This window comes from Zonotrichia albicollis, chromosome 11, assembly GCF_047830755.1.
Source record: "Zonotrichia albicollis isolate bZonAlb1 chromosome 11, bZonAlb1.hap1, whole genome shotgun sequence".
In the NCBI taxonomy this organism is placed as follows: Eukaryota; Metazoa; Chordata; class Aves; order Passeriformes; family Passerellidae; genus Zonotrichia; species Zonotrichia albicollis.
Window position 1 is genome coordinate 1,937,161 of NC_133829.1, and position 17,922 is coordinate 1,955,082.

At 44.1% G+C, this 17,922-nt stretch overlaps 1 protein-coding gene across 10 annotated transcripts in view; it reads left to right on the plus strand.

The window, feature by feature from the left end:
• The first annotated feature begins 624 nt into the window (after positions 1-624).
• The window catches only part of MEGF11 (multiple EGF like domains 11), a 276,771-nt gene continuing 259,473 nt past the window's right edge, over positions 625-17,922 (plus strand). For 8 of the 10 annotated variants that reach the window (XR_012582071.1, XM_074549140.1, XM_074549144.1 and 5 more), the window contains exon 1: positions 15,688-15,903. The gene's annotated coding sequence lies outside the window, so the exon portion shown is untranslated. The other 2 variants (XM_074549142.1, XM_074549141.1) reach the window with 2 other exon arrangements.

The window sequence follows — 17,922 nt, forward strand, 5'->3', positions numbered from 1 at the left end:
GGGCGGGAAGAGAGCGAGTGGGGCGGTCTGAGGGAACCGGGCGGGATCGAGCTGAGAGAACCGGGCGAGATGGAGCTGAGGGGAGTGGGGGGAGTCTGAGGGAACCGGGCGGGAACGAGCTGAGGGAACGCGAGCTGAGGGAGCTAGAAGTGGAGCTGAGGGACAGCGGGAACGAGCTGAGGGACGGGCGGGAGCGAGCTGAGAGGACCGGGACGATTTGAGGGGACCGGAGCGGCTGAGGGACGGGCGGGACCGAGCTGAAGGGACTGGAACCGGAGCTGAGGGAACCGGCCGGCTGAGGGAACTAGCGCACCCCTCAGGGGCGGGCGGGAGAGGGCTGAGGGGAGCCCGACCAGTGCAAGCCCTGAGGGAGCCCGGGCTTGTGTGGCTTGGCTGGGCGAGCACAGAGGGCCGATTCCCTTCAAGTGGGGAATGCAGTTGTGTGAACCTCCATGGTCTTTCACGGCATCTTCCAGGAGAAATTCCAGGTCCGTTTGTCACCCCTAATTTTGTGTGCTCACATGCCAGAGCGCTCCGGGAGGTGGGGATCAGGGCAAGGGTATGTAAGGAAAGCAGGCAAGCCCTAATGACAACTTATTTCACAGTAATCACCAATATTGATCTTCACATTTACAGACGGAAGATAAAGGCACTGACAGATGAAGTCTAGTCCAAGACGAACTAGAAAAGCAGTGGAAGGTTAGGAGTCCAAAGCAGTGTCTCTGAGTCAGTGCTCTGTGTCTGTAATGCTGCTAGTGTGGCATTTTGGGAATGATTGTTTTGACTCTTAGATAAGCATTCATACTTTCTCAAATGATAATTGCCTACACCATAACTTCACTTGAACATAAATACATGGTGAGAGCTGTGTAGTGTTTGTCCTTAGGAGGGAAAAAACCACTGGGAAAGAGCCAAGGCAGTATGTCACTGTATGTTCCTGTTTATTCTACTTCTTATTTTTCACATGTTTTATAAAATGTGTATCTCCAATGACTAATACTTCTAAGTAACCAATTTGTGCCAGTAAATGGAAGCGCCATCTGTAAGAAGCTGATTTGCAGAAGCCAAGTTCTCAAACATCTGAGGAGGAGGAGGTGTTATAACTTAGTGAGAGACGACCAAAGTGTAGACTTGGGTTTGGGAGTCAGGATGATTTCAGATATATTATGTAAGCAGGATGTGAAGGGAAAAGGAGAGCAAAATGCTGGAGCTCTTGTTCAGCAGGAGCAAAGATGAAGTAACCCATGCTGATAGAAAGGGTAAGAAAAACTCAGCATTTGGTAAAAAAAGACATTTAGTTGAGTTTGAAATGTAGCAGATGCTGATTGCTGACACAGTGAGGAGCACAGACCAGTGTGCTTACTCAGTGACACTCAATGACTGTAATAAAACAAAGGTTCATTAAATAGAAGTAGCTGAGATCACTGCTCCCATTTGTGCAGTTTCACAGAGGAAAATGGAAGACCTTTGGGCCAAGTTCATGCCCTGGGGATACAGCTGAGTAGCTGCACGTGTATTTATAACATCCTAGTCTGAACAGTTTTATCATTCTTGAGTTTCTCCACTTCCTTCCTCTCTTAGAAGAAACCTCAAATGGTTGCAAGAGGCCAAGCTGGAGTCACTAGAGCCAAAGAGAGCTATTGACACTTTATCTGACAGCTGAATTTGTCCCTGTGAGATCAGAGATGAACTTTCCTGCTCTGGTATTTCATGCTGATCTGGTCATTGTCTTTACACAGGACCTGAAGTTTGTGCAGGAACTGCCAATACTAACAAGATAACATGCGCATGTTTAATTGTTTAAAAATAAAAGTTGCAAAAATGTTGGTTTATCAATATTGGAAGATCTCCCCAAATGTTGAAGAATAAAGATGAAGTGCAGTCTGCTTGCAGAACTATGGGACATACATTGCTTCATACAGCTTAACTTCATCAAGTGCTTTGTAAAGAAAAAAATGCTGATGGAATGTGCTCCTGACTTTGTGCAATGCCCCTGTGGATAGCACCAGCCAGTGCTGGAGAAGCTTTTGTTTTCACATGGGCAATAGAAGCCTTTAAGCTGTGCCTGCCTGGCATGGGAAGTGGGAGCCTCTCGGGGGCTCTCCCTGCCTGCAGAAGCCTGTCAGCAGATGCAGGACACATTTCAGTGTTAGCTTTTAACAGAAGTGTTTGGGCAAAGAAATTTGGGGTCACTGGAGAATTCCAGCAATTGGCTCAAATTTCCCAAGCCTGACTCATCTGACAAATGCCACAAACAAGAGGCAGGAGATAAATCTGGATCCACACAGTCATGGAATCAATAGAAATTGTATCTTTCCATTTGAAAAAGGCCTTTTTATATATTTTCTTTTCCTCTGAGTACTCTGTGGCTGAGGTAGAAGATGCAAGATTTGATTATCTTCTAGCATATTTTTGAAGTTGGTTCTCCCATTCTTAAAGCAATTGTGGAGCAGTTGGCAATTCAGCACCTCCTTCTAACTCATCCTAAACTTGATAAATGTTCTTTTCTCTTGGAGATTCCTTCTCCTGGATCGCTGGCTCAGTAAAAGCCAAGTATTGTAAAAATTGCACCCACATCTAGAAAGGTCTCAGGATTAATATGCCATTCCTTGCACTCATAAAAAAGAAAGATATCAGATGATCTTAACAATGTCTGTTTTATGTAATCCCTTGTCCGCTGGCATTAATTATGTCACCCTCCTTTAATTATTTTTGTCAGATCTCATGTTAATTAGACTGTTATTTTGCTTAGGATTGCACTTTGACTGATGATTATCTCATTTATCCTTTAAAATCATTTATACAGCGTTACAAAGAGAATGCTAATGTTCTCCTCATTTTAGCGAAAAGAAAACGATTTTTTACTCGTGCATTTTTGGGCTTCCGAATATTCTCCGTGGATTTCCGTTCATTCAGTCCCCCGTTAGTCCCTGGCGTTGGCAGTGCCGGACACCCCCGCTGGGGGACGCTCTGTAATCGAGTTTGGGCTGAAATCGCAACTTTCGCTTCCCTGCCCGTGTCTGATGGGCTAAAATTCCACCTTTCAGCTTCCCTGAACAAACTGCTTGCAGTTGTTTATAGCATAAAGAGACTATTTTCTCCACAAAATAAACTAGAAAGGGATGCTGCTCTGTAATAAAATAATAAAAAAAAAAGGCTTGCAGATCTCTTCAAGCATGTCAGGAATATGAAACTACACGATGTTTACAATTATTGGAAGCATAAAAGCAATTTATCACAATACCTGATATTTACTATAGCATGCATTTGATCTTCTTTCCCCCACCCTTTTCTTCCATGGATGCAGTTCAAAAGTTTACAGAACGGAATGCAAAGCTGTCTACTCTTGTGTTTCACTTATTTTCTGTGCCTTGGCTTAGTTTATCCAAAGCTTTCCCTCTGTATTTTCTGATGAGAGATCCTAAGTATTATTTAAAGGGAAAAAAGCCTTTATGCTGAGATGATTAGAGTGTTTGTTTCAGGGAGCTTTAGGTTGGTTGCAGCTGAGAATACCTTGGTGTAATCCAGAATTTCTGCTTTCATAAAATATGCTTATATTTGCTGTGCTAGAAAACAATTTGGATCAAAGGAGAAGGCCCCCACATCAATCATTTGGCATCAAAATGCATTTGATTCGGTGAGATCCTTGCCCTGGGGTGATGCTCAGGGCTGTGTCAGCCCCAGAGCAGCTCCTGCAGGTTCAGAGGATAATGGTGGTCAGAGCTGGACAGACCCAGCAGGTCAGATTTTCCACCCACTTCCAGATTGGGAATGCTCCCTCTGCTACATCTCACTCAAGCCTGGGGTCAGTGCTGCACAATATCACACTAAGGTTTATTTATTTATTTATATACCCCAGGAAATAGAAAACAGAGTAGCAAGGGTGACTTTTTACCCCCCTGCTTTCAAAATAACAAGGAGTTTCTAGGTGAAGCTGATTAATTCCCTCTTAGGCTCCTATCAGCAGAAATTAAATGGGGTTGACTCATGGGGAACTCTGTAGTTGTGATTTGCTCTACAAATGAGATATAAGAGGTTTTCCTTGAGAGCTCAATGATGTATAAAAGGAAACTAAAGGAAAATGTATTACACTGCATTTCTGGGCTGCAGCTGTGCATCTTAGGTGCCTTAAATTCTTCTTACTAAAAGCCCTTGAGCAAAGATTTTATGCCCATAACTGCTCTATCCTCTGGCAAATCATATTGCCTGGCAGGGCTGGGTAAATAACAGGTTACTCTTAAAAAAAAATTACAGAGGAAAGAATACAAGATTTCAAGGTATTTTTTTTCGTAATTATTGTCAAGAACTAAGTCTCAGTCAGCAAGTAATTCAGGAATATCTAGTTGTACATAATAATCCTTTAACCTGTGCTGCCCTGTTCTGTATGTAGTGATATTATTTGGGTTTCCTTGATGTCCCTGTGTGATAACTGACCAACAGTGAATATTTTTAATTGAATGTAAAAGTCATAAAATGACATATGTACTGCTAACCACTTATTGTGCAATTGGAGGTTTTCATTTGGCAAATGTTCAAGCTTAAAATGTGTTTTTCATGATTATTCCCCTTATTAAAGCTCATTTGCTATTCATGGAAAGTGAGCACAAAAGAGATGTGAACAGTCAAAGAAACTCATTTAAAAATTCAAATGAATATCCAAGGGAAATGGATTTCAGTGTTTGCCCAACTCTACTGGGACACTCAGCTGCTGAACATCCTTAATGGGTGCCTTTGTCATTGTCCTCAAGGCTTCCATCACAAATGCTGCATGGCTCCTTACGACTTCATATTGCAGTCATTATGCAAAATTCATTCTTGATATGGTTCAAGTGGTTCATTAGAGGGAGGCAAGGTGAGAGTGTGTTCACCACCTGCCTGCTGCTTTTACAAATGAGGCAAGAAATAATTTGTTGTGATACTGACTGCCGAGCTCGGTGTGGAGTCACAGGAACTCAGGCCTTTGGCCCTCGCTGAGAGCTGAGACATCCAATGGCCTTGCTCATCCTGGCCTCAGGACTCCAGTTATCCCTCTGTGTCCTAGGGATGGGAAGGATCTGATCATCACCTGTGGGAACACAAACCAGTAACTGATGTTTGTTTTCTACCTAGGCTGAGCTCCTGCAAGCTAAATTACACCTTTATTCTTCACGTGCTTTCCTGGCAGCAGGGTCTGCATGCAAGGCTCCTTCCTCTCCACTGCTTTCACACACAAGTACAATTGGAGTAAGTCAGTGGTCAAAAACTGTCCTCTTGGTCCCAAACACCTGACAGAGCCACCAAAGTGCTGCTTACCACCTCACTAAATGGTGCAGTTCCTTATTATGCTGAAAATACAAAGTGATGTGAGCAACCACATCGCTTCTAGGGATAGATAACTGAAAAAACTTCTTGCATTATTCTGCCTGAGACTTTGGAGGTGCATTTACTCCTGCAAGCTGAGGTCAAAGGCTGATGCTTTTCAGAAAGATCTTGCTTCTTAGCCAAATTTTTAACTGCTTCAATTAAAGAAGATCAGATTTTTTGCCTGGAGTCATATGGCAGCTCAGTGGCTCAGCCAGGGTTTGAGCCAAAGATCCATTCTCTTGGTTCATCACCCTTGAATGCAAATAGGAAATTTAATTCTGTTTTATGAAGATACTAGGCAGATTTTATACATTTTGTATTTCTGGATTGTATACAATATATATTTCTGAAAGAGACCGAGCTGCCATTATAATGAGGAAACAGTCTAATGGGTAATAAAATTTAAGAAAAACAAGATACAAAAAATGTTTCCAGAGGAAGAAATTGGATCTTGAGCTAGTAGTTTGTGGCAGCTGATAAGATGTGGAACTTTCTGAGGATGTGAAGGACATTAGAAGGCCAATCAAATACCAAAATACTCATTTAACTTGAGAGACTGCCTGATTTTTTTACATTGATGCTTATTTTAGGTATTTTTCTACTCTTTCCCCAGCTGCCCATTGCAGAATGCAGTGTGTGGAGGGAGTGCACAGCACCAGTGTGGGCAGGTGTCCCCCAGGCTGGATGAGCTGGTGCAGCTGCAGGTAAGGGAAAGGTTTTCTGCTGGTGCACCAGGAAAGCCAAAGGGCAGCCCCAGCTGTGGGACAGAGCTGGCCTGGACTTACAGTCAGGTGCCAGCAATGCTCTTACAGACATGGCAGCCCATACATTCAGAAGCATGGAAGAAGAGGAGGGGCAGTCTCAGATTATTTCTCTCTAATATTTTGCTTAAAATTGAGTTCACCGTGTTATTTTCCAGCTTATCTCACCACCCTTTTTTTTTCTTTTTTTTTTTTTTTCCCTTCTAGAATGGCCCATCCCTTCAAGTTTCATTTTTGGAATTTAATATCTCCTGTTGATGATTTCTGTTCCTTATCTTCTCTTGATCCATTCCTGCTTCTCTTTTAGATTCTGTCTCCTTCAGTCTCCAACTAATGTCTCCCCATATGTCAGATTAAAAAAAAAAAAAATTTACAAGATGCTGGGCTGTGAAAGGAACTAGGGAATGTTTATGTGGTTGCAGCAGGCTGACCATTAAAGTGACTTTATTTCTACAGCATTTCAGATGCTGGGCTTGACAGTTTCATTTCCGAAACTATTTATACTCACAAAAATCCATAACAGCATTTCCATTATTTCCTTATATGATTTTTTTGCCTATATTTTATCAAGTCATCTTCTTCTATTCAGGCCTGATTTCAGACAATAGGAATACAAAGTGGAAAAATCCTTTCTAAAACAGACTGTAGCTTTTTATCTATTAAAGCATCTTTCTGTATCCCAACACATTTTTATCTCAGCCTGCTTTTCAGCTTCTCCTGTTGATTTGATCCAATGGAATGACATGCAGGGGAGACTTAGATGAAAGCTGCACCTGAAAAGGGTGTGTGCTCAGAGCTGAGGAACCTTGCTGAAGCTGCCTTCCTCATTATCCAGCAAAGTCCTCTCGCAGCTCTGGATCCTGATTGCAGACCATGCTACATTAAAGCAAAGGCCAGCTACAGCTGTTGCCTCCCACTGAAAACACAGAAGGAGTAGGTATTTTACTAAGCTATCACCACTGGACATCACAGCAGAATGGGATGGATAAAAATGATGGATTTTATATTCTTGCTTTTCTAAATATCATGCTGTCCAAGCATTTATATATGTGATGTTCTATTTTTTCATCATTGCAATGGAAAAAAACCAACCAAACCACAACTTGCAGTTTTGAAAAGGAAACTACAGCTAGCATTAAATATTCTTGAGCAACATCAGTGTATTAAATTCTGGCACAGTTTGCATAAAGAGACTGTGTGGCAATTTGTAAGAACATGTGAAATAAACACGTTAGGAGTAGTCAGGTGTAACTTGTTCCTTGCCACAGTAGTAAAATCAGTGATTCCCAGGCTTTCTCATCTGGCAAATCCTTGCCAGCCCTCAGGACTCCTGCCCAGACCCCAGACCCCCTCAATGTCAGTGCCTGTTGCAAACAGAATAAAGACAACCCTTGTTATGATTTCACAAATAAACTTTGGAAACCACCAGCATAATGACGGCTTTGGTTCCCTGCAGCTCTGCACTCCTGTGGCTCTGCACTGTTGCTGTGACTCCAGGGAATGGTGGGGTAAGCTTGGGGTGGAATGTGATGATAACAGCACTGAGCTGCTGAGCAGCCCCTTTTGCTTGCCTTGGAGAGCCGCTGGCCCAGGAAGGTCAGCAGGTTGTTTGCTTCCTGCTGAGCTAATTGGCAGGGTGACAGCCACTGCTGCCAAGCACATGCATTTGTTTCATCTCTGCTGGTTGGGGATATAAACCACCAACAGACAAACGAGGCCTGCTTTAAAAGAGCTGATTTAGAGCTGGGTGAAGATGGGTTCCCCCCTTAAACCCCAGTGTCAGCTGTAGCTGCTCTGGATGTGCACAAATAACACACCCAAGCTCTTTGGATCGGTTCAGCAGGAGGAGGGGGGAACGATTGATCTTGGTATAATGTGAAAAGTTACCAGGATCAGGTAGATTTGGCATCTGTGGTTTTGTGTTTAAAAGCTGATGCTGCTCATAAGTGCCAGATTGAAGGGATTGTAGGAGAGAGGAGGAGCTTCCTGAGCTGATTTAAGATGCACCAAGCTGCTGTAGAAAGGACATGTGCGAGGCCCAGGGGAGTCAGTGCAAAGAATCTTGTTCATGTTTATGGGCTTTTGATCAAGTCCTAAAGACAGACTCAAGAGCTGAGATGTTTTGACTTTGAAACAAAGGCCCTGGTGCAATTATATAATTTCTATTATTCTCTTTAAACTGGTGTGTGTTATTCATCATTCTGATCAGAACATGCTTTGTATCTCTGTCCTATTTCTGGTTTGATGGTTGTGATAAACTTGGTAACCTCTTGCAGGCTGTGAAGTTGTGCACTTTCTTCAGATCCTCTGTTAGGCTTGTGAAAGTGCTTTTTTAATTTTAAAGGACAAAATTTGTGTTTGTTTTTGCCAATTAGGGATTACCAGGGGCTAATCTTATTCTAAAACTGTAGGAATGATTGTGATAAACTTAGTGACCCTTTTCAGCCTGAAAGCTGTACAGTCCTTCCTTTAGATTGTCAAAGTGCTTATTAAGTTTTAAAGGGAAAAATTTATGAGGCTTTTTAATTTCAGTTTGAGATTATTAGGGTCTAGTGGTATTCTAAAAATACAATTTCTAGTACAGCTTCATCTTTGCCTCTCAGAAATTTGCATCCTCTCCATCTGTATGGTAGGTACCTGTTGCTGCCATCTCCCTTTAACAGAGGGCCATCTCTTTGGTATCCTCAGGATTTGCAGGTTTTAATTAGAATGGATTTATGTTGATTAGAGTTGATGGGATTGAAATGCCATGTAGTTATTAATTTCCTAGTTTTAATTTTGCTACTTAGTCATACGTTACCAAAAATATCTTGGAAATGTGTTTTTTTCCCTTGTAAAGTGGCAAACCAGAGAAATAAATGCATCTCGGCAGGCTGTCATTTTGAGTACAACTCCTGCTAGATCCTGACTTAGAATTCTGTGAATGACTATGGAGCTGGATGAAAATGAAAAGAAATACCTGCAGCCAAGTTTTCTTAGATTTTCTTTGAAAACAGGAATGAACTTTCAGGAATTTCTGCTAGGATTTGCTTGGTTTCTTTTTTACATGTAAACACCAATGAACATAATTCCTTGAACATTCCAAAATTTCAAAATGTCCATTTTAATTTTCATCTCTGTAGCACATGCAAGACAAACAGTTTCTGAGCAGAAGTCAATGTTACCCAGCACGTGGAATGCTGTTTCCAGGTTTGCAGGGAGGAAAGTGAAGCATAAAATAATGTGTGGTCCAGTCCAAGGGTCATTACAATCAATCTAAGGTGCATCCTCAGATGTCACTGCTGCAGGAGGAGGTGCTGTGCTGGGCCTGGCTTTGCAGGCTGCTCATCTCTGCAGTGATGAATAAAAGCAGTAACAAAATTTCCAGAGCAGATAAAAATTCAAATGATCCTCTTTTCCTAAGGTCTCATGCTGAGCCCATTGCAGATGGAGAGAGGAGACCACAGCACTGAGATGCACAAGTGGCAGAATGTTGGACTGGGAATGAGGACTCTGGCTTTTGCAGAGAAGGGGTTCAGTGCAGAGAATGTTTATATTCAGTGCTGGCATTCAACTAGTTCCTAAAACTTCAGGGTAAGAATTTCTGCAGAAATCGATCCTAAAGATAAATTCACAGCTTCTTTCAGCTTCTCTCTTCTTTCTGTAATCAAACCCATTCCTCAGTGAGTACAGGAGCAGTGAACTCAGAATTTCTTTTGATAAAAGCAGAGCTGAGCTGCATTGTTCCACAATGTGTCCAAATAATGCCAATTGCTGTAACACTACATTTCCTGCAGATTTAAGTTCTCTCCTTAATATTCTATCTATCTGGAGACAACTGTTTGAAGAAAACAGCTAAGCTTGATCATAAATTTGCCCCAGCATATTTAGAAGTATTTGTAAGTAAGATCTGAATGAATCTATCCTATGGACTTCTTCCAGAATACCAAGCACCAACTTTGGTCTGCTTCAGTCCATGTTTTAACTCCATTTCTGGCTTGCTATCACTTGGAAGTTTGGTCAGCTTTCTCCAAATGGGAATTTTCTGAGGGAGAGCAGCTTTTGGTATCCGTTGTGAAGGAGCAGAACTTTGGGAAACCTCGTTGCATTGGTGTAGGCAGATGGAGACAATCAGGATTCTTCTTTAGCTCCTGGGTCTATGCCCCTTTTTTGGTCTGTGCTTGCTCAGGGCTGTTCCAGCCTTTGGGTTTAGGTGGAGGTGAAAGAGAAATTCAAAGAGATACAAACTCAGGATGGGGAATATTCAAATAATTGACTCAATCGCAAATGCAGCTGATAATGTTCAACCTGTAAACGCCTGGTTGGTGTTGGAAAGTTGGGAATTGGTTGGGTTTCTCCCACAGCCTTGATTCTACCTCAGGCAGTACTAGGAGGGATTTCCTGCAGACACACAGGAACATGGCAGGTAAATTGTCCTTTCAGAACCAGAAGGTGAAGGTGTGCTTGGAAGCTATTGGTTTCTTGCTTCAGTTGCAGTGTGAATTTTCTGGATAAAAGAAAAAAAATCTCATCTTGCAGTTATCCACACAGGAATTTGCACTAAGAAGCCAACACGTGCAGTGTGACCTATATGACATTGCTGTTAATTATGTATTATAAATGCTGCTTTTCCTGTTTTTTCAGGGGGAGGGGCCTCTTGGCTTCTCAGTTCATATGCATTCCTCTCATTAACATTAATAAGAATTTCGGTGTTGCAGAGTGATTTCAATCTGTTTTGATGTCATTCCCCAATACTTAGCAGGGTCATGTGCTCCAAATAAAGGCAGAATGTTGTTCTGGATAGCAGGGTGTACTTGGGGTGCTGTTTCCTACAGAATTACACCCTGAAGCTCCTGGAGCCAAGCAGGATTCCATGGAGCTCTCTCACACCCTCAGGCCATTCTGATCCACCCAAAGAGCTGATGTGTTCATGCCACAGAGCTGTCACAGCCATGCAGCAGCACAGAGCTCCACTCATCCCTTTGTGGGAGGCTGCTCCCTTACCCAGTTCCCTTTATAATAAAAGGAGTAATAGCTGTGTGCAACTGAATTTCTCTGGATCAAATTCCTCCCTGAAATAACCAGCTACAGTTCAGCTGAATGAAGGCTATGGCTTCATTTGCATCATTGCATAATTATTTACTTCAGCCTTACCAAGTCCTTTGTTTATTTTTAAATTCACATCATACTAAGCAGAAAATAATGTCATGCCCTGGAGCAGTGCAGAAACCCTGATTAAGAGAAATAGTGGACACTAAGAATGATGGTAATACACAAAGGATTAAGAGTGGAATTTGAGTTCCTATAGGTCAAGATTTACACAAACCCCTTGGTCACTGGCCAGTTCTTAACTCATTTTGAGTGTCCTTTTTATTAGGATTGGAGAGCAGACTTAAAAGCTGTATTTATTAAAAAAAAACAATTGGCTTGATTGAACCAGGCCCTAAATGCATAGTGTCTGTTGGAATTAGATGAACAATTCCTGCATATTTTGTTACTGTAATGCAGGATTAATGTTTTCTGATCACGTTTTCATTACTTGTTCTTTGAGAGCACTGAGACAATTTGAGTGAATCTTTGTATTTGTAGTGGGTCCATCATGTGGGAAAAGATAAATGAACGTGATTCTTGCTGTCCTTATTTGGAGAGATCAGGGATGGATTGGGAAAGTCAAACAAAACCTGGGCAGAACTAGCTCTAGTTCAGACTGTATTTTCTACACTGCCTACAACTAATATGTTTGTATTTGATTTGGACACTTTGTATTGGTAAAAGGGAGTCAGGCATAAATGAGGCCAACACTATTATTCAGTGTTATTAATGATGTTGTCTACTCTTAGTTCCTCAAAAACTAGAAAACTAATAAATTTTACATATTGGAAAAAAATCACAGATAAATCAAACAAATACATAAATTCTTTAAAGTATTTAATATGTGTTAAGAGGACAGGATGATGAATTCAATATTGAAAACCAATATCAAGTTTACAATTATGTACCATTTATCATCACTGATTGCACAGACAGAGTATTATTGTAGGGAACAGAATGATGCATAAACTAAAACCCTGATTGGTTTTCTAAAAAAAAAACAAGTTAAAATTCATGTTATGTCTGAAAAGCTTTGTTTTTCTTTTTCAGGCATTATTTTCAATAGTAATTGTTCATTCAGACACAAATGATGCATATTTAATTTCTTGGGCTTTGATATTAACAGTATAATCATTTTCCAGTGTTGATAACTTGTGCTTTTACAAACACCAGCAGGATTCAGTTTGCTGTTGTTTCCTGAGGCCCAATTTCCCCTTTAAGCAAAAAGAACATATGGAAAATGAAAAAGTGGAGAGGAACAAGTTTTGAATTGGACATGTAGAAGCAAGCAAATGAAAGCAGCCAAATGCTCTTGAAAGGTGAATGGACTTTGAAGAGAAAACGTGTACAAGTGGCTGGTTTTGCTCAGCAGATCTTTTCAAAGGGTAAAATTCTGCCTTCCCAAAAGCCAACAGCAGAGCTTGCAGTGCCTTCAGTGTTTTCCAACTCCTGTTGTCTGTGTGAAGGACATACCTGCTCACCTTTATGAAAGAGCTGCTCTTCTTTAAACTCCTGTCACCCCAGCTGAGCTCTGGGAGAGGGAAATGAATTCTTCTCTGGCTCACACTTTATCAGCAGAATTATTAAGCAGTTTTCTGTGCAGAGTCACTCTTGTAATACACTCCTGAATTTTTTCCTCCTTTTTTTTTCAAATTCTTTTCTCATTTTCATGTTGGTGCTCAGGTTTCTTGGGGATAACCAGATATCATTTCACCAAACTGAAGCAGTGCACTCATAACTGAGAGTTATTTTGTCCTTCAGAATCTCAGCAACTCAATCTGATTTATGAAAGAATCTGGCTAAGCTTGAAGATTCAGCTGGAGTTTACAGAGTTATAACTCTAGCCTAGACTCATTGAGTCAACAATAATAAGAAAGAAGCCAAACTGTCTTTTTTATATATCTTTTTTGTAAACTACACATTTTAAAAGCAGAAGCACTGAACTAGAACCAGTGTGCTGCAATCTAGTGCTGTTTGCACTGAATGTCTTTTAGAAGGTGGCTGCATTTAAATAGACACCAAGAAGAAATGAGAATTCCAGTAGTCAGCCTCAAACGGAGGAGCATCCAAAGCCACATCCATTGGCATTTACTGCCATCTACACCCCTGCCAGCAGACAACCAGAGTGCAGAGAATGCCAGAACTTTCCATGGGAAATTACTGAGCTGGATGGGATTTTATATGAGCAAGAAGAGTGGGGCTGAATGCTTTGCCTCAAATATCTGTCAAAAGTCATACAGCAGAATGTGATGTCTTGGGTTTCATTGGTGTCCAGAGAACTCAAAGTTTGACAGGCCACTTCTTTGGAAAGTTTTACAGAGAACACTGAAAGACAAAGAAAAAAAATTGTCACAGCAGGCTTGCCTAATTCATTTTAAGCAGTGTGGTTTAGTCTCTCTCTTCTTACCATTTAAAAAGGAAAATCAGGGATGCTAAATAGTTCCCCAAATGGAAACTGGTGAAAAAACTGAGTTCTAAGCAATGGCATCAGTATAGAGCAACTGGTGGTTTTTAATATTCTTAGACAAACAACAAAACCTAATTATCTTTATTTATTCAATAAATCAAGCTCAAATTTGATCTATTGAATTGTGTTAAATATTGAAAATAATTTAATAAATGAGCACGATTGCTAATTTATTATTGATATTCATCATTAGGATTTCGGTTAAAAATAATTTAAAACAGCTGGAGAAAGATAGTGAGGAATTCACCTCAGGTACCAGTACTGCTGCAGAACCTGCTTGGGTTGCCTTAGCCATGGGTAATGAAGAAAAATAGCTCGTGGAGCCAGGGAGGGAGCAGAACTGGGCCTGGGAAAGAGGGAGGGAAGGAGGGATCTGTCCAGCAGCCAGGGATTCTCCAGTGCCCCACGCTGCCGCCTCAGGGGGCTGCTGCAAACCAGCACAGCCAGGCCAGGCAAGGCTGAGAACCTGGGGGCACAAAGGCACTGCTGGAGGGAAGGAGGTTTTTGGGAGGCTGGGAGCTTGCAGGGAGTCCCTTATGGAGCCAATGTACCAATCCTGGCCCAAACAATGTCCTTTTTGAACCGCTGCCATCACCTGCAGTCATGCACTGGCACGTGACCAAGAAACACACAGTGCAGGACAAAGGATTTTGGCAGCCTCATATGGACATAAAATACTGTACAATGTGGGGATTCATCCTGTGGCTACGGTGACAAAAAATGTTCTATTAATCCTTTCGGTCTTTTATCAAAAAGGCACTTGGTCTTGTGTTTCTTGCATACTGAGATGTTAAAAAAGCAGGATCACAGCCAATATTGTTATTCTAATTAGAATATAATCAGTAATAGTACCTAACACAAGTAGAGCATTTCATCTTGAAAAGCCTGTGCAAGCATAAGATTGCTGGCTAAGAGCTAAGTTGGTGCAGCTGTTCAAATCACCTGTCATGAGCCTTTTGGTCTAATGATTTTAATCATTATGCATTTGTAACTTCTGGTACATCTTTCAGGAAGAAAATGACAGCCGTGGGGTGCGACTCATTCCCTGGCTGATGCCTCCCTGAGCATGCGGTGGCACTGAGCCACCCGGGAGCAGCAGCGATGCAGTCGATGTGACAGAGCAAGGGCAGATGCTCTGGACGGTAGAGGATGCTAGAGCAGAGGTAAATTTTCCACGGCGCTTTTCCCCGTTAGCATCCCCTGCACCCCGCGCGGTATCAGCTCGAGGCAGCGTCTCCCCGTGCCGGGGCTGCTGTGGGCGCTGCGAGCTGCGTGTGCCCGCCCGCGTGTGCCCGCTCCTCCAGCTGCGTGCGTGCCGCTGCTTGCAAAGCCGGCACCTTGAAATGGGTCCAGAAGTTTGCATGATCTCCCTCTAGCACATCCGCGGAGTCTGAGGGGTCTCTGCTCGGGAGATCGCGGTGTTTGAGCCGCAGGAGCAGAGCCCTGCTTCCCCCCATCTCCTGCCTCTGCTGAGCCACCGAGTGTTTCTGCCTCGGCTACACTTTGCCTCCTCATTCCCACATGTTCGGGCGGCAACCTTGGGATGCCAGGGTGGCAGTCTGATTCTTTGTCCTTCTAGGCTATTGAATGTGTTTTAATTGAATCGGGCAGAGAAAAAAAACCCAAAACACATACACAAAGCCCAAGGCATCAGGACTAGATCCCCCTTCCCCGAAACAACAAACGGTTAAATAAATAACGAGATGCCAAACCAACCATCACCAAAAGAACAAGCCAAAAATCAGCGTCAGCGCCGCAGGAAACGGGAAAGTTTCTGCGCTCTGAAGCTGGTACCGCACGTCAAAGCGAGAATCCAGGGGGAGGGGAGCGGAGCGCAGCCTCAGCCCAGCGCCTGCGAGAGCCGGGGATGCGCTGGTGCGCCCAGCCCTGCATCCCGGAGCGACTGCCCGAGAGATGCTGCTGTGACTTGGTTCTGCGCCGGGAAAAGAGCGGCTCCGAGCTCCGAGCCCCCATCCCCGTCTCCTCCCGCCCTCCTCTTCCTTCCCCCTCCCCCGGGTCCTGCGGGGAGGCGGGTTTAAGGTGGGTCGTGTGGCCGCGGTAACTTTCCTAACAGAGCCAAAGAGGCGCCCGGAGTCCCCCGCAGCAGCATCGCCCGCCCGTCCTGGGCAGCGGCACCAGCACCGGCGCGGGGCCCCCGTGCGAGCGGCCCCGGCTCGGCCGAGGCTGCTCGGGCTCCGCTCGCCGCCTCCCGCCGCCGTCCCTCGCCGCAGCCCCGCGGAGCCGGAGCCGGGTCCCGCCGAGGTAGGTGCGAGTCGGGACAAGCGCCGGGCGCTGCCGGGGACGCGGCACCGGAGCCCCGTGGCCGCAGCTGCGGCTCCCCACGCTCCGTTTGATCCTGGCGCTGCTGCGGGGCAAGGAGCATCCTCTGCACCCCCGGCTGCCAGGGACCGAGCCCCTGCCCTGCTCCTGCTGGAACTGCCCAGGCAGCCAGGGCGAGCCGGGGGGAGGCAGTCTCTCTCCAGTCCCTTGCCTCAATCTTTGCATTCTCGTTGGTGTTTTTGGAAGTGCTGAGCTAGGAGATGTGTGCGTGGGTGAGATCTTACGGCTTTATTAGGACTCTCCCCTATCAGCGCTTCTCTCGGAAGCCGCTTCCTGCCCCCCGCGTGGTTTACTGGGGTGTTGTGTCGGCACGAACTTTCTTCTGGTTGTAGGAGACAGATTTGGTCCCCTCGTGTCCCCGCGTGTCCCCGTCCTCGGGCTGGCGCTCGCTGCTCGGATTGTGGCGGCTGTGGTGGCTTCCCCTGCGTGTACCTGCCGGGGCTCCTGGTGGGAGAAGGTGTTTGGGGCAGGGAGGGGTTGTAGGATGCAGTGTGTAAGCGACACCTGCGTTTCTAGAGCCTGGCAAGGGGGTGGAATCTCACTCTCACTGGTGCTACTCGCTGCTGCCAAACATTGCCTTCTTTGCCTAGGCAGGGCTCTGGCCACGCTGCCAGATGGTTGCTAACAAAGAGAGAAGTTTGGCAGTGTCAGGGCTCCCGAAGGCAGCGCTCAGCCCGCAGGGACAGCGCACGGCTCCGGTGCCTGTGTTTGTCTGTGCCGTACCCAGCGCTAGCGCGGGGCACCTGACTGACCCAGAGCGGCGGGCAAGGCATCAGTAGTTGGGAAACCAAGGCTGACATCGCTCCTGGGGAAATAAATCTCCTGTGGTCACTGTGATCCCTGCACGCTGGGCTTAGCCCGTCCTCCCCTCCCCACAGGAAGAAAGTCCGGAGTTAACTAAAAGGAAGGCTGCAATTCATGTCCTTCGTGCCCCCTGACTTAGAACAGAAGTATGTAACACATAAATTAGCCAGAATGGAGCATCCTGTCTGCCTTCCACGACCTGTCAGATGGGGGAGATCCCACCCCCTCTCATGCTCAGTCCTCTATTTTGGTAATAGAAATCTCAGGTTAAGTGGCTGGACATTATATCTCAATTTCACATCATTGGGCTGAGGAAATCTGAGATCTGTGCTGGGGTAAAGTCTGAGTCAGAATCCTTTCCATGCTTAGATGTCTCCTAGAGTCCATCCAGAGCTTTGCTGTCCCTCTTGCTGTTTGGACCTTCCTCCCATGCCTACTTAGTTATTAAATCCCACAAATTTTCCTTCTCAGAGTAGTTAGTGCCTGCTGGATGGATCCTTTCAGGTCTATTGCCTTGGTTATAGTGCTGCTAAATAAAGGTGACCAAACAGACTGAACAGCCTCACCACAGGGTTGGATTTTAGCCAATCTTTTACAGAGCATGGATCTGTTCTTGTTTATGAACAAGTTGATGTTCATGGGCCCAGCTCTGGAGTCTCTTAAAGTTGGTGTGGGACACCTGAAATTGTCTTTGATGAGGTTAATAAATGCTAATAAACATGTGTGAAACATGTTTGTAGAATCAGTTTCAAGACTTATTTGAAGACTTATTTGTCAGTAACAACCTCTGTAGGCTTCTTCAGTGTTTAAACTCTTGAGTTCAGTTTTATTGCTGCTTCTTGTTGATACCTGAGTACATTTGTTACAGAATTACAAGAGTTTTATGGTGAAAGTGTTTCAACATATGAAACATTGAAAATGGTCCTGTGGCCATGACCTGTTTTTCAAAACGGTCTCAGTCTTGTCTTTATTTCCAGTCACTTCCATTCGCCTACTTTAAAAAATTCGGTCATTTTAGTTAAAAACCCCAAATTGGCTGATGTTAAATACTCACTAGTAGGCTGCATTACGTTGCTCCAGCATTTTACTTATGAAAAAGGCCTAATTTGATCTCTTGGTTTTTTTAAGTTAAATATA